Raw genomic sequence first — 15,716 nt, 5'->3', positions numbered from 1 at the left:
TGTGAAAAGTGTATCATTTGTGTTCATGTGCTCCACAATGTAGAGGCTTGTGGTCCAGGTAAGTTTATTACTTAGTGCTTATTCAACAAATCATTTTGAATAACCTTACAATTGAGGTTAGGGATTAAAATAACTCCTGGTCTGTGACACCCTCCTAATCTCCCTTGAATAAATTCATACCAAAATCAAACCAACTGACATGGGAGGAGGAAACAAAAAGAGTACACTCGCTTCTTATAAATCACCTTAAAGTGGACCTTTAGTGGAAAGGAAATATATTGAAAAATGCCTATGTTTTTCCAACTTTTTATATATACAGAATATATACAAACCATTACTAATTCAGGTGACAGTACCTTGGAAGTACATGCTAGTTATGTAACAAGTGTGCACTTATTCCTGTTGGGGTGTCATATATTTCCCTGAGGATGAAACATAATCACTAAGAAATTTCCTCGCAATTAAGGCAGAGAGAAATTAAGTGTTCCTGCTCTGACAGGAACTTGGCCTTCAAACGCCAGCTTAGCGCTGACCTCAGTGAGACCGTGGAGTGTGAGACGGACTGGACACAAACTCCTCTGGTGATCGTGTTACAGTCCCACTGGGGATTGGCTCTGAGCACTGGAGAGGTATTTACTGACCTGCATGCTCGGCCAGCCTTGATTAAAGGTGCCCGCGATAAGATGAACGACTTTATGGAGGGTGACCTTATGAATCTGATCCTCCAAAGGTTTGGCTCAGTAATAATAAATAGCAATTATTCTTCCAGCTGGATGGTTGCTGCCTCCTCCATGTCTTGCCTGATATATTAGGTTTTGAAGTGCCCTTGATTAAGCTCATTACGGAGCTAATTGGCTAAGTGTGGGCACAGGGCTTGTATGGCAGGCAGGTACCGCGTTTCACCACAGTGTGTAGAGTGGCGCAAAAGCCACCCATGTGGACTGGAGTATCTGCTGGTCAGCTGAAATGTACTTCTTGCAAAGCGACACACTCATGTTATTTCCTGAACGTGTGCCTTGAAAGCACTGATCTTACCTGTACACACTTGTGAGTAAATGAGAAAGAAACTGAAAACTGAGAATGTTGACAATGTGTGTGCCCTCTGTCTTCACCCTGGCAGAGATTGAAGGTCATATTCAGGGCTCCTATAGAAGGCCTCCCTTAATTACTCCTCTGGAAACGTATCCGAGTGGGTTCTTTCTTAAGTGCCTATCACGAAACACGGAGGCCCAAACCCCCAGCATATCTTGGACACTTACATTATTATTCAGTGCTGCAATGCAGAGATAATTATGTATCTGTTGCGGGACCTTTGACTTTCTGAAGAACATAATTTTGCTGAGGATTCTGGGTGCCGCTGCTGTTGGACTGATAAGGTGCGTGAATGGTCACTTTACACAAGCAATTAGAACACTGTAATAGGGCTGCAACATGGGAACTGACAGAGGGAGCCAATCACGGGCAGATGCTGTTGAAACCTCATCAGGTGTATCCACGCTGTGTGATAGGGAAATGATAAACAATGGCTGTCGTTTCTGTGAACGGATTTACTGGTAATGGAATCCATCAGAGTTCAGACAGTTGTCAGTCTAGCACATTGCAGTGCTCTGGGATTATGCACACAGTTGCTTTGTGTCACAGGTCACATTTTACAATAAGGTTCATGAATGAACTTTTAATTAGTTAACCATCAACAAATACATCACCTGACTTTTTACAGTATGGATTGGCAGTAACTATAGTATACTGTAGTTGTTAACATGAATTAATAATGGACACATACATTCATTAAGCATGAAATTAAATTTTCATTAGTTAAAGCATTTGTTAACAACTAACTAACATATTTGTTACATGATAGTTTTACATTAGCAAACTGTAGGATGAACTTATAATTAGTTAACCATCAGCAAATACATTAACTGACTTTTTCCTTCCAATATGAATTGGCAATAACTGATGTGGTTCATGAATTAATGATGTACAAAAACATTAACAGAGCTGTGCAGATTAACTTCTCAGAAAAAGTTGATTCATTAGTTCTTGCCAATTCATGGAAACATATTGCAAAGTGTTAGCGTGTCACACGCTCAGTTCAAGCAGTTAATGCAAGTAAGTAAAATTGCACCGTATCTTAAACAGGCACCAGAAATAAACTGAAAAATAAATATTCTCACCAGGTGCCCTGTGGTCAAGATGGACGAATGGGTCTTGGTGGAGAGCTACAATAGGAATTTTATGACCTCCAATGCAATTAACTTCTGCTGAGATAGCACGCTGTTAACATCCTGCGAGAGAACCAGGCAACGATGCTGATAATATCGTGATTATCTTCTGCTTTAAACTTAGATTGGTGCCAGTGACGTCAGCGAGCTTTATGGGCTTAAGCATTTCCGCTGTCTGGCAGCCAAAATGGAGCCAGCAAAGCATCATCAGCGCTGGGTGTCTCGGTGTCAGGAGATGGACGGCATGTGTGCATTGATTGGTCAAGCCAAAAGGTTATTCATCGACTGCTACAGTGAGTACCGGATGCAGGAAAAGTCCCTTCCACTAGGATATTGGGACCTAAAATCCCATCAGGAATTCATTAAAGAGAAGCCCTGCCCACCATAATGGAAAATGGCGCCACGATTGAAAACGGAAAGAAGCCACACTGTGGAATGTGAAGCCCCTCTTCGCTTTCTGATGCCCGCAAAAAAAGATTTCCGAATTCTTGTAAATATTTAACAATCAAGTTACATGTTTACGTTTGATTTTCAACTCTGCTTTCCAACGTTAGAAATGAGAAGTGAAAGGACTTATTACACGTTAATATGCTGTGTTAATTTAAAGCCTGTGGGTCCAGCTCTAAAGCCGAAAGTCTATTTAGACGGGCAGTGCCTATCAGAACAGTGCACAGATGGGATGTCTGGATCAGTCGTGTCTGCTCTGTAATGGAGTTTAATTAGATTATATTCAATCAGAGGTCCCAGCTTAAGCAGGTTATTGTACTGTGGGAGGTATTGGTTCGCACAGAGGAGTATAATTACTTTTGCGGGGGAGATTCCACTCAGGGGTAAAAGGCCGTTAGTCTGAATTTGCACAGAGTCAGGTTCACATTCAGTAAAATAAAAACGTTTCCCTTAATGAAACTTACGTAATGTGATCGTGTTCTCCTGTGTAGGATTTGCAGGGGCTTACTGAAAGAGCTAATAAAGTTTAACCAGTCTTACATCAGTAAATACTCAGATGTACATATATAAGCTTTTTTAAGTTTGCCTCAATTTGGGCATCTGCTAAGGGAATACATACTGGGATGGCAAGTATGCTGTCCGCTAATATGGCTGGGCATACAGTACTAATCACTTCATGGATACAGTTAGCTATCTTCAGTGCTAAGGCTTGCTAACTACTCCAGTGTAGTTAGCAAGTCTTTGTTATATGCCATCGCTGATATTACACAGCCTTTACCCATGTAGCTGGATGTCTAGCTATCCACCTACTTAACCTGCTACGTTCCGCTGTGGATCAAGTTGCATGTACAAATGATAAAAACTTGTTACATGGGAATCGTGCTTTGAATTTTTGTGAAGTATACAGATGAAAAGGTTCTTGTAATTTAGATACTTACATGTAATATTTTAACACTTGACATTTTTAAAGGGTGTTTACTCTATACCTGTGAGTAAATGTTTTTTTTTTTAATTGAACAGGTTTTGAACATGTCAATAATCTCAACCGGTCTATTGTCACGCTTTCATAGCTTGGTGGTCTGACAAGCTCCGGTAATTTTCCTTTCTAGAAACTTACTAGTTATCTGCTGCATGGCAGTTCTCCTCAATAACTGTTATCACCTTGGTTTTGATCAATTCGCATTGATTTATCTTGACATTTGTCAGAAGCTTGAAACCAGCCAGACGGGAACAAATAACGCATTTAGAAGTCGCATGTTTTCCACTCCTTGCACTCGTCTCTAAGTAGCCACACGATGTGTTCCCAGCAATGGGGTCCTCCCCAGGCACTTTTGGGGTCATATCTGGCTTGTGCACAGGCCCTGGCCTCTATTAGCGGACGTGATTGTGCCGGGTGAGTTATTGTTTGTCACCTGCGTTTCTCAGAAATGGCTGTGACTGATGCGTCGGTCCACAGAGAGGCTAAGTAGAATCTCCTAGCTTCAAAATGAATGGCTGTTCCATTGTATCTTTGTTTTGTTTGGACTTTGCTCGACAATTTCTTTTCTCGTCGATAATGCGTGTGTTTACATTAGGGGCTGAGAGGAAACATGAGCGGGGAATGTCAATTGGTATGCGCGGTGACAATGAAAGGGAGGATGTCGACAGCCTGATAGTCTATCAGCGGCAGACAGAGTACGAACGCACACCTGCCTCGTCTTGCTCTCAGACGATCTGACACGTCGCCGCCCGTCCTCCCTCCAGACACAGCTGTTTGAGTAGCAGAGCCGCGAGGTAGCACTCGCTCCGGGGGGAGCCACCCGCCTGTCTCCGCTGCGCCCAGCCCGCCGTCATTACTACCAGACGCACGTGTCGCGCAAGGAGCCCGCGGCTCACGTAATTATCGCCATTGTTTATTCGCTCTCCTGAACTGGCGCTCTTCATTATGCCCTTGACATCACAGAGTGGGGAATAGGAGAGCGCTAGTAAAGACATAGCTTCTAAAGTGGTTCTGAAATGTTTTTTTTTTCCCCCTCCATGGTTCAGCGAATCAATTATTAGGATCACAGCAAGCCAGAAATGCGTAGCAATTCAAATTAAGTGAAATGTCCATTTTGTAAATGCGTAATAAGCACGATATCAATCATGAGAAATGGATGTACAAATGTTTGCTTGTGCAAAGCCCTGCTATACCAACATACCAGAAAATTGTCAGGCAGCGTATTACTAATACAAGTTATTAAAATTTTAACTTTCCCATGGACCACCGGGGGTGTTTTCATGGGTCACTAGAGGTCAATGAACCACAAGTTGAGAACAAATATAATATGTGATATGTGATATTGGAAACAAAGGGACTTTTAATTCATGTATGCGTTGTGAAAGGGGAGCTATGTTGCCTGGGGGAGGGCAGTAGCATAAATAATAATCAGGGATTAATGCTGTCCTCCCTCATAGGCTGACATTGATAGGTGCTTTTTCTGGCCCACGTATGACAAGCTCTAACTTGTCCTCCTACAGCAGATGCCTAACTGCATTATGGTAACTGTGATGCAGGGTGAAGTACAATGCTAAGCCCGTGTGATTTATCATAAACACCTGGGTCACTTACAGCAACTGTCAAAGATACAGGGCCATGAAAGCATATCAAATATGCACATACAAATGCAAATTTGATGATGCAATCCATCTGTTACGACCCAGAGAGAGAAAATAACGAGAGGAACACACTGATGGGGTAAGACTGTGTCATGTAGACAGCGTGTCTGGCACTAGAGACAGGCGTTATAGTACATGAGACCCGTACTAAACGGGAGTGTCGTAGAAGCGGGGATGACAGGTTGTTGCCATGCTAACAGGAAGAGTTGAGAATGTCACACTGACGAAAGCCTTGCTACCGGGCCCTCTGTTATTGCACCTGTCTCCCAACAAGTTGCTACTTAAAATACTCCCACGTTTAGCGCCACACTTCTCCTCATACAGAATGCTTCCTTCACACCATGTTTCAAATTTTAGAACCATTATGTTTAGTTCATGATGAAATGTGGATCATCATCAACAAAAATGCAAGAATAATATTATACAGAAGAACAAACAGGGGGCTTGTTCCACAAAGCAAGATTAGTGAGCTAGCTGGAAAGCTGCACCAGACCTCGCAGAAATCTGGAACATGGTCTGAAGTAAAAGAGCTGTTCTGGTCTTAGAGAGTTTTACTCTGTGCAGTTAGCTAGCAAACTCAGTAATCCTGATTCATGGAACTGGCCCCAGAAGTATCTGCTTATTGTTGTTGTTGTTGTTGTTGTTGTTGTTAAATTTTTCAGTTACTCTATGTTCTCCCTAAGGATGGGAATACTCCTGCCACTCTTTATTAATAAAAGAAGAGCAGGACAGTCCACCCACCTTTCATACAGCATGTTTCACTTTATTCGCACAGGTGGAAAGCAGGGAGGACAACAGGAACAGAAGGGACCACAGCTGAAAGTGGCCATGAGGGTTGGCTACTCTGTAAACCGCGCCACATGTTTTGCCAGGTCCTGGCGAAAGTTATACTGTAACTCCCATTTAAACCTGTCTCAAGAGCAGGGCTGAGAGCGAAATGAAACACGAATAAAACACAAATCCTTGGGGGGTCCCTGAAACACAGTGCATTTCGGTCGGCAGGTTTGACACAAGCACAGTTGGCAAACATGGATCGTAAAAGAAACCAATGGCTGTAGGTGATTGCAATCTAGCCTGATAAATAAAATATGCCCCTTTCCAGACAAAGGGCAGAGAAGTACCAGTCTGATTGGGTCAGGAGAGGCTCACTTGATTGGATTGTCAGGCCTGACAATGATGCTCTATCAGTATTGAGGCGAGACAAGCACAACGTGTTTTGTTTCCATTAAATAAAATCATCACGTCCTGCTGCCAAATGAAAATGTTTTCAGAAGTTCTCTTACCTTGAAAGAGAGAACCATTTCAGATCAAAAGAGAAAAGTACTCTCTTGAATCAGTATACAATTTGCTATTGTCAGAAGATTGTATCAATATTTCCAAATTATGTCAAATTTACATTTGCAGTTTATATTGAATACACATAATTTATGGCTGTTGTTGGCTGTTCCTCCTCATGTAAAGTACATCGAGTTAAAAAGAAGCTGCATGACTCAAAATCTGTTTTTTATGCATATGATAGCATATACTGCAATGAGCCATTATGACCACCTGCTTAATATGTTGGTCCTCGGCGTGTTCTGACCCACCGAGGCATATCCTCCACAAGACTTCTGAAGGTGCCCTGTGGTATCTGGCACCAAGACATTAGCAGCAGAGACCTGCAAGTTGTGAGGTGGAGCCGCTGTGGATCAGATTTGTTCCAGCACATCCCACTGATGCTCGATTGGATTGGGATCTGCGGAAATTGGAGGCCAGGGCAACACCTTGAACTCTTTGTCATGTTCCTCAAACCATTCCCGAAGAACTCCTGCAGTGTGGCAGGGCGCATTACCCTGCTGAAACAGGCCACTAGTATCAGGGAATACCATTGCCATGAAGGGGTGAACCTGGTCGGCAACAATGTTTAGGTTGTGGCATGAGTTTGGTGGCATGTGTTGCTGGCAATTGGCGTCCACATGAATGTCCAGAAGGGTTTCCCAGAAGAACATTGCCCAGAGCGTCACACTCCCTCCACCGGCTTCTTCCCACGGTGCATCCTGGTGCCATCTCTTCCCCAGATAAATGGCGAAAATGTGTCTGTCCCTCCACATGATGTAATAAACGGGACTCATCGGACCAAGGACCTTCTTCCATCACTCCAAGGTCCAGTTCATGCCCATTGTAGGCGCATTCGATAGTGGATAGGGGTTAGCAATGGTACTCTGACCGGTCTGCGGCTGTACACCCCCATACGTTGCAAGGAAGTGTGTTGTGACACATTCCTCCCATAACCATCATGAAAATTTTCAGTGACTTATGTCACAGTAGCCTATCTGTCGGTTCAAATCAGACGGAATAGCCTTCGTGCATCAATGAGCCCTCTCACCAGTTCAGGATTTGTCCCTCCTCGGAAATCTGTCGGTAAGTACTCATCACAGCTGACTGGGAGCACCCCACAAGCCTTGCTGTTTCAGAGATTCTCAGACCCAGTCGGATGGCCTTAACGATTTGGCCCTTGTTAAAGTCATTCAGGTCTTTACGCCTTCCCATTTCTCCCGCATCAAACACATTGACTCGAGAACCAACGGTTCACTTACCGTCTAATACATCGCACACCTTGACATTCGCTGTTGTTATGAGATAATCAACGTTATTCGCTTAATCTGTGAGTGATCATAATGTTTTGGGTCATCAGTGTATATTCCTACTTTACAGTGAATCTGGTTTATTACTGCAGTATGCAATTATCATCCATACTAGGAGGAAAGTATACATTTAATAATTTTTTCTTTCACTTCCTTTCAACACCCAGTAGTGTAAGCGTGGTATCAGGTTCATTTTGCGCTCTGTGGACTTTCTCTCTACATTTCATGTCTAGCTACCTGTTATGCAAATGGTTGTCATTTTCTCTTTTCTGTTGCCCGGTCCTTTGTGAATCCGGCGGACCAAATTGATTATTAAATGTCCCTGACATCACTGTCTGTGATTTCGACTGAAAGTAAAGCATTAAAATCATATCCATTTTGTGGGTTGCACTCACAGGGACATTTTCACATAACGCTACTTTTTAAAAAATGCACTAAAATGCACCCATCTTTCCAACAATTTATTGTGTTCGGAAAATTGCAGACATGTTCCTGGGCAGAGTATTCCCATCCTTAGAGAGAACATTTAGGTCGTTTTTATATGGGTCTTTCAAAGTGTCCTTTGATAATGACAAAGCTGTCTAAACATGCTTAATGTTTGATTGAAATAATAAATTGCTTTATTAGCACCATAAAAATAATTGTCAAAATGAAAGAACAAAGCCCACCATTTTAAACCTTTTATTTGTATTTAATTTAAACTGAAACAATGAACACCAGTATGAAGCACAGACTAAGGAAAATGTTACAAGTACAATTTCATTACAAAAGCTCGGCTTAATTAATTTTTTGGAGAACAATCCAGCTCCACTGGCTTCACTGCACGTTCCCCATAATTGCTTTCAGTCAATATTCAGCGAGTTCAAATACTTCTGATCTGCTCTAATGAAAACATGGATGCCAACTAAAAGTCTAACTTGTCTAAAGAAAATAAATGCCTATGAAGAGGATCGTCTATATGTCCACGAGGGAACAAGCTTACCACATTTCTGAATGCCATGGTCACTTAAAGGTCTTGTGGAAGAGTATTCTCTGAAGGTAGATTCTTAAAATTCAGACATCCATACACAGCAGCATGCTCTTGACCTGTTCCTCACCTGTGAGTCAACGGCACCCTACCTTACGTGCCATCTGAATTGTAGTGTATTGCAGTATGTGAATGAATGTTTCTTAATACAAATACACCTACTGCAAGTCTTACATTCCTGACTGTCAGAATGAGAATGAGAAACACACTTACATAAATAACCTTGTGAAAGACTCACCTCTATGGCCATGCTATGGTTTACCTTACTTACTGGAGATATGTTCTGACACTGACATCGACTCTGCCTCTTAATCACCACTTATATGAACTGAGCATTGAAGTGATTATTATTGTTCAATGCATTGACATAATGGAATCAATGCAGTTATTATAGCTGGACATCTTAACTGTATATCTACCTTTCTGTACTGACATTTGGTATTTATATTGGTTGGAATGTGTCAATGAAAACACATCAGACCGGTTAGGTTCATAAAGCAAAATGTTGATGATGAAACTTAAATCCTTCAGTTTCACTGAATATTTTGTAAAAGCATTGGTAACTATTGATTGTATTGGTTTACAGATCACAGGATCATCCAACATTATGCCCACATAAAACACAATGGAAAAATATCATTATAAATTATTAACTACAGGGATGGCTCTTTTGGACTGACCGATGCACACTGAACACAATTTAGCATCATGACAAAATGGCAAAATTTTTAACATGAATGACACATTTATCGCAAAAATGTATTACAATAATCAATTAATTTTACTAATAAAAAGCAAAGAAAAAGAAAATAAATCTTTCCTTCATACACCATTCCCAATTTGTTTTTAAGGCCCACCTTTATTTTCGAAGTATGTAATGAATACAAAGGGGAACTCACTTTGGAAATACAGTATATCAAAAATTCTGATTTTATTTCGATAAGGTACACAGGCAGACATATTCCCCTTCAACTTTTCAGGGGGGGGGGAGGGAAATCATGTTTAAAATGACATTTACACTGCAGCACAATCTTTAAAAGCTCATTTCAGCGACTGGATCACAGAGAGGCTTTTCTAAACGGTCTTTTTGTGTACCGGTGTGTGTGTCTGCATGTGGGTGGGTGCCCAGAGTGATTTCCCATTAAAATTCTGTGGTTAAAGACTCTCACAAACATTCACAGCTCCCGACTCCTGTTGCTCACAGCACAGCTGCCATTACGGTTCATTAAAAAGCTCATTGTCCCCCTGGAATACCTAGTCCTTTCGATTTCCCCTGCCCTTCTGAAGTAGAGCGCTAACCCGCACTGGAAACTGATAACAGGGAGCAGCCCTTATCTCGTCCTGCCTGTCAGTCCCTGCGATATCTCCCAGAGACATCCACCCCTCTACTCCGTGTTTATCGCCCACCCCCAACGCTGCCGAGGCGTGAAGCTAACCACTTCCTCCATCTTCTAACCCACCAGATTTATTTTAAGGGTAGTTTCTCACCGGACAGGTGTATTATATATTTGTTTAAGAGTACATTTTGCTAATTTGTAGTGGGAACTTTGGGTTTTCCCTTTTGAATCCAGTGGCTCTACTAAATAAAGAAACTTATTTCTGTTAACTTGCCATATGATGTGTATGAGCATCTGTGTGTGAAAAAGATTGGCAGTGTACAGCAGAGACAAAAACAGAGATGCAAATGTGATGAGACATGCTGATGGATGCTCCAGTGAGTGCTCGAAGTCTGCCAATGTCAGTTCACTGCGTCTCCTGCTATCCAAGCAATTGAAAAAAGCATTGGCAATGTCTCCAGCAGTTATCACTTAGGAGCAGAAAGCTGGAAGCTACGCCGCGCTGAATTATGCAGCCAACTGATCGGATGGGTTTGAAAAATATGTGACAAATGTGTTTTTCAAGTTACTTGTTGTTGCAAAGACAAGATGTTTCCTTAAAACAGTGGTAACAATTCAATGGTTTATGGTGCTGTTATTGATGTCTGTTTTTCGGTTCAGCTAATTAGTGGCGGATTTCTGGCCAACCCCAAATCTTTTCTCAAACATAGAACACATTGTTATTCAAAGTCATCACCAGTTAGCATGCTTTTGAAATCCTTGCATCAACATTTACCTTTAAATCAGTACAATGCTGTAGATACTAAAGATATACCAATCGGTCTGCACTGTCACAACAATCAAATATTGTTATATGGTTGGTGTTGAGGAATCACATACTTTTCCTATTAATGCAATTAGTGTCCATATGTATACAGTTTGTCATTATTGTAGGGTTGTCAGAGGTCACCCGATGTTCATTGAAAAACCACACCAGTGTTTTCATGTTTAACTGTTTTTGCACATTTGACATGAGAAGAGCTGTCACTAGAAAGACATAATTAATGAAGAACAAAGCTAGGTTTGCCTTCTTCCAAATCTCATTTTTGCATTTTGTTCACAGCTGGCAGGATCTGTCCGTGCCTCACAGCAGGTTACCAGTCCATGTTATTGAAAACCAGAATGCTTGCCTTTCTTTTATTTTGTAGAGGTATCAGTTTCTTAGTTGCTGGGCAGTCTTAAATACAGGTCAGCTAAAAGCATTAAACCACAACATCACAATGGCTATCTGCTGGCTGTGGCTGTGAGCACTAATCCGGATTTGGGAAGGATACCTCCAGGGGGTTGCCAGAAAGAACCCTCTCAGGACTACTTGGAGAAGAAGGTTGAGATGGCAATCCTTCAGTGAATCTAATACCTTCTCCAAGACGCCACAGGGAGTTCAGGCTCTCAGAACTAACAAATTTAACTGCGCATTCTAGAGATGGCTGCCTTGATCATTGTGAAGTGTTGATCTCATGTATTTGAGTAGCTGGCCAAAAATGTTGGACTGAATTTTGTTGGCTTTTTATATAGGTGCACACTACTCATAGTCTCAACAGTGTTTCCAGTTTGAAAATCCCTGCCAACTTCTGCCAGGTTCTGAACAAAAGTTGCTTGGATGAGGTGTCATACTGTACAGTTTCTTCAGATGATCGAATGATTTAGCTTTCTTCTGCTCTCACCTTCTCCAAGTATGTGCCAAAACTCTAAAAGGCTACAACATAAATGTATAGGCCTCCTACACACAAGCTTCTGAGGGCAGTTGAGAACCATATTGCAACTTGGATCTGAAAGGGAATCATTTGTACCCATCTTTTCGACTGGATACTGCTTCTGGGTATATCTGCCAAACTGAAACTATATATTTAAAATATATACACTCAGTGACCACTTTATTAGGTAGACCTGGACACAAAACATTTAATCAGCCAAACATGTCACAGCAACTAAATGCATAAAAGCATGCAGGCATGGTCAAGAGGTTCAGCTGTTTTTCAGACCAAATGTCAGGTTGTACACCTTTATCTTGTTTGTGAGATACAATACAGGACACTTTGTCTGTATTTCTTAAAAGTATTGTTTTGCTGTGGAGTACTGCATTGGTGAGTAAACAGTTATCCACAGAAAGCTCCTTTCTGAAGATTACTGCGGACAGTCACGGGAAAAGAAGACATAATGAACCCCAGAATGGGCGGGTTCAAAAGGCTTCATATTTTTACCACAAACAGTCTGACGTGAGGTCACTGCAAGCCTTTTCTCTGCATCAATGTAATTACACTGAAAGTATCTGAACTTATGTTATTCTGTTTCTCACTTGAGCACTGAGACTTGATGGTCTGATTCCTGAGAGTAGTAATTGATTGCTCAAAAACCTTTTATGCTGTGATCTGTTGAATTTGTCTACCCATTTATTTTACTACCATACTGTAACAGTGATATACAATATGTGAAGGTCAGTACTACCCTTCTGTACCTTTCTCCTAGGAAATTGAGGACTCTTTTGAAAAAAAAAGGCTATGTTACAGTAATTGCATTTTTCTATACCCTGTGGACACAGTTGAAGTGCTCAATAATGTGCTTAAAAAAACGTTACTTAATGCCGAGCAATAACATTAAAAGTGGCTAATAAAATGCATTTCAATTTAAAAGAAAGTTGTCTGCAGTGAAATATAAGCTCATATGAAGGCAAACACATTAATCTTTCTTACCTTTTTAGTGAAACGGAAAGCACAACACAGACAATCTTTCCAACTTCACTTTAATGGTTGAGAGAGGCTTTGTTTTACTCCAGGACACCTGATTTTTTCCATCTTCAGTAGATACAACTTTTATATTTTAATGTGTTTGCATGTTGAAATAAATATCCATGCTGATTTGCAGTTATGAAAGTTATTAAGTTATTATTTAAACTGGTTTTAAAACTTTTTTATGCTTGAACATTTTTTTGGCACTCTTCTAAGAGTTTACAAGTGCTTTCATAAGCGTCAAAGCTGGAGAATGAAAATATAATGGAAAAAATCTACATTAAAACATGTTATGCATTTTTTATCATATTTTTGGCAAATGGCTATATTAGTTAGTGATTTATTAAAGAGTGGCACATGGATGTTCTTAGATCAGTTAGTATGAAGGTTCCAAATATATCTATTTATATCCAAAAATGTCTGAAAAAAATGGTTCATAACTCAATATCTTCAATGTCTCAGTGACATTGGAAATCAGGAAGTCATGAGTCAATCTAGTAATTTGTTCAATCATGGCATCATCAGTGGGACAGTGCTCCATAAAGTCCTCATCATTGACCATCAACCATGACCTGACAAAATCCTGATGGCCTTTTATGAATAATAATTGAACAATTCTTCTGCATCAGTCTGTAGATGGTGTCGCGGTCTGTCAGTCTATGTGACAATGCTTGTCCCTGACAGACAACCATTTTAAGCTGTTTTTACCAGCAGCAGACAGACAGTCAAATCTTTTCCGGGGATGAGAGAGCAGAGGAGAGAGTGGGCGAGGGGGGAGTGGGTGTGCCACTTTGAAACAGAAATGTGTTTTAAACCTCAGTGGAGTAATACCCCATACAAGCTTTATGTATAAGCGCTGGCTAACACTCTAGAACTCAACAAATAAACAATAAATAGATAAATAAATAAATAAAACATTTTGATTTTGTGGAAAAAGACATACGGGACTCAACAATGCAGCTTTAATAAATGGATAGGGAGTTCCATCAAGGCCTAAATGTATAACATAAAAAAGATTTCAGAATAAAAGTGAATAAGCCCCCTGTGAATTGAAAGCTGTTCATTTATTTATTTACCCATTAAAAATGGTCTATAAAATGGTAAATCACTGTCACCGCTATGGTGGGATAACACACAGGAGACATTGTTATGAATCATTGCATTGATATGTATCCAAGCGCTGCAGTGCATTTTGTACCTATCCACGCCAGGGTGAAAAGGACCTGTCTGACAGGACAGAAGGAGCACTGACCCCTGCCGCAAGGCCAGCTGTGCTTCTGCTGCTGTGCTCCACCGCTGGGCTTCTTCATTACGTGACCGTGGCAGATAAATATTTTAGGCTATATCGTCTGAATGCTCAGCTGCTCACCCCGCTGACCTGTGGAGCAGTGAACACGTTTTCTACCGGCACAAATTTATGTCGCCGAACACAATCCCGGCGGCCTTGTGACCCCATCACGTTGCTGTTGCATTCGGGAGCGTGCTGCCTGGCATGCAGATCCTCTGAAGCGCAGGCGGTCAGTCCCAGCTTCCCAGAACTGTGCAACCACTGCGTCAGAGGACCACGGACTGCAGGCACCTGAACCACCTCTGTAGTACAATGACCTCTGCAGTACAATGACATTGGAAATGGTCAACAGGCTGAAACCCTCCCTTTCTGGGTAGTGCTACTATGGCCAATCATGTGCGAGTTGGCAGTCACCCTGCCGAAAAAGCTCAAGCTGAACACCTGGTAGCTCATTCACCAGTTCAGACCAGCTCCCAGCTCAACATGGTTTAGCTGGTTGACCAGTTCAGACCAGCTCCCAACTTTGACAAGTTCAAGCTATGTTTTGAAACTGTTGGTAGCTGGTCAGACAGGCTACCAGCACTAGCTGGTTGACCAGCTCATACACAGCTAGACCAGCCAATGAGCAGCTTGACCAGCTCGGTTTAATTTTCAAACTGATCAAGCCTAGCTGGATTCACTTCCAGACAATGGGATGCATGACAATGGGATCATCACGCTGAGTGCCAGTACTGCACGCGACACTCTGGAAGCAGGGTCTATTCTCTTTGTTGGGTGAGTTGATTGCAGACTTTGCTGAGCGAGAAAGAAAGAAAAGCAATTCTTTCTTAAATGTGTCTGTCTGGGCAGGGCCGAATGGCGAGGCGGGAGGGTGGGATAAGTGGAGCGGCTGAAAGGGTGAGTGAGCAGGGTCTTCACAGATGGGTGGTGAGATGAGGTGGGTGACAGGTGCCGGTTGCTCCCAGGAGGTCACCCCAGGGAGGCCCCACGTGTGATGCAATGCAGAGAGAGAATGGGGCGAGAAAACAACAGTCATGGAGTGAGAGGAACGAATGCCAACTCCGACAAGCAGCACAGAGGGCTGCCTACAGTTAATCCATTTATTCCTTATCACTTTTCCCATGGGACCCGGAGATAAGATTGGGACAAAAGCGCTCTCAATTTATATGCACCAAAAAGGTTGAAATAACACAGAATGGTAAAATGTTCCACAAAACTTTATCTTGACTTGTACTCACATTTGTATTTCTTTCAATGGCCCATGTGAATGGAAAGACCCCTGGAGAGTAACGCAGCTTTGTAAGAACTTTTCCGCTTCCGAAGGCTTGAGGTTCCTCAGATAATGCAAAATTGTCGTGATTTAAAT

The sequence above is a fragment of the Conger conger genome, chromosome 2 (assembly GCF_963514075.1).
Source record: "Conger conger chromosome 2, fConCon1.1, whole genome shotgun sequence".
NCBI lineage: Eukaryota > Metazoa > Chordata > Actinopteri > Anguilliformes > Congridae > Conger > Conger conger.
Note: the sequence above shows the minus strand (reverse complement) of the source record.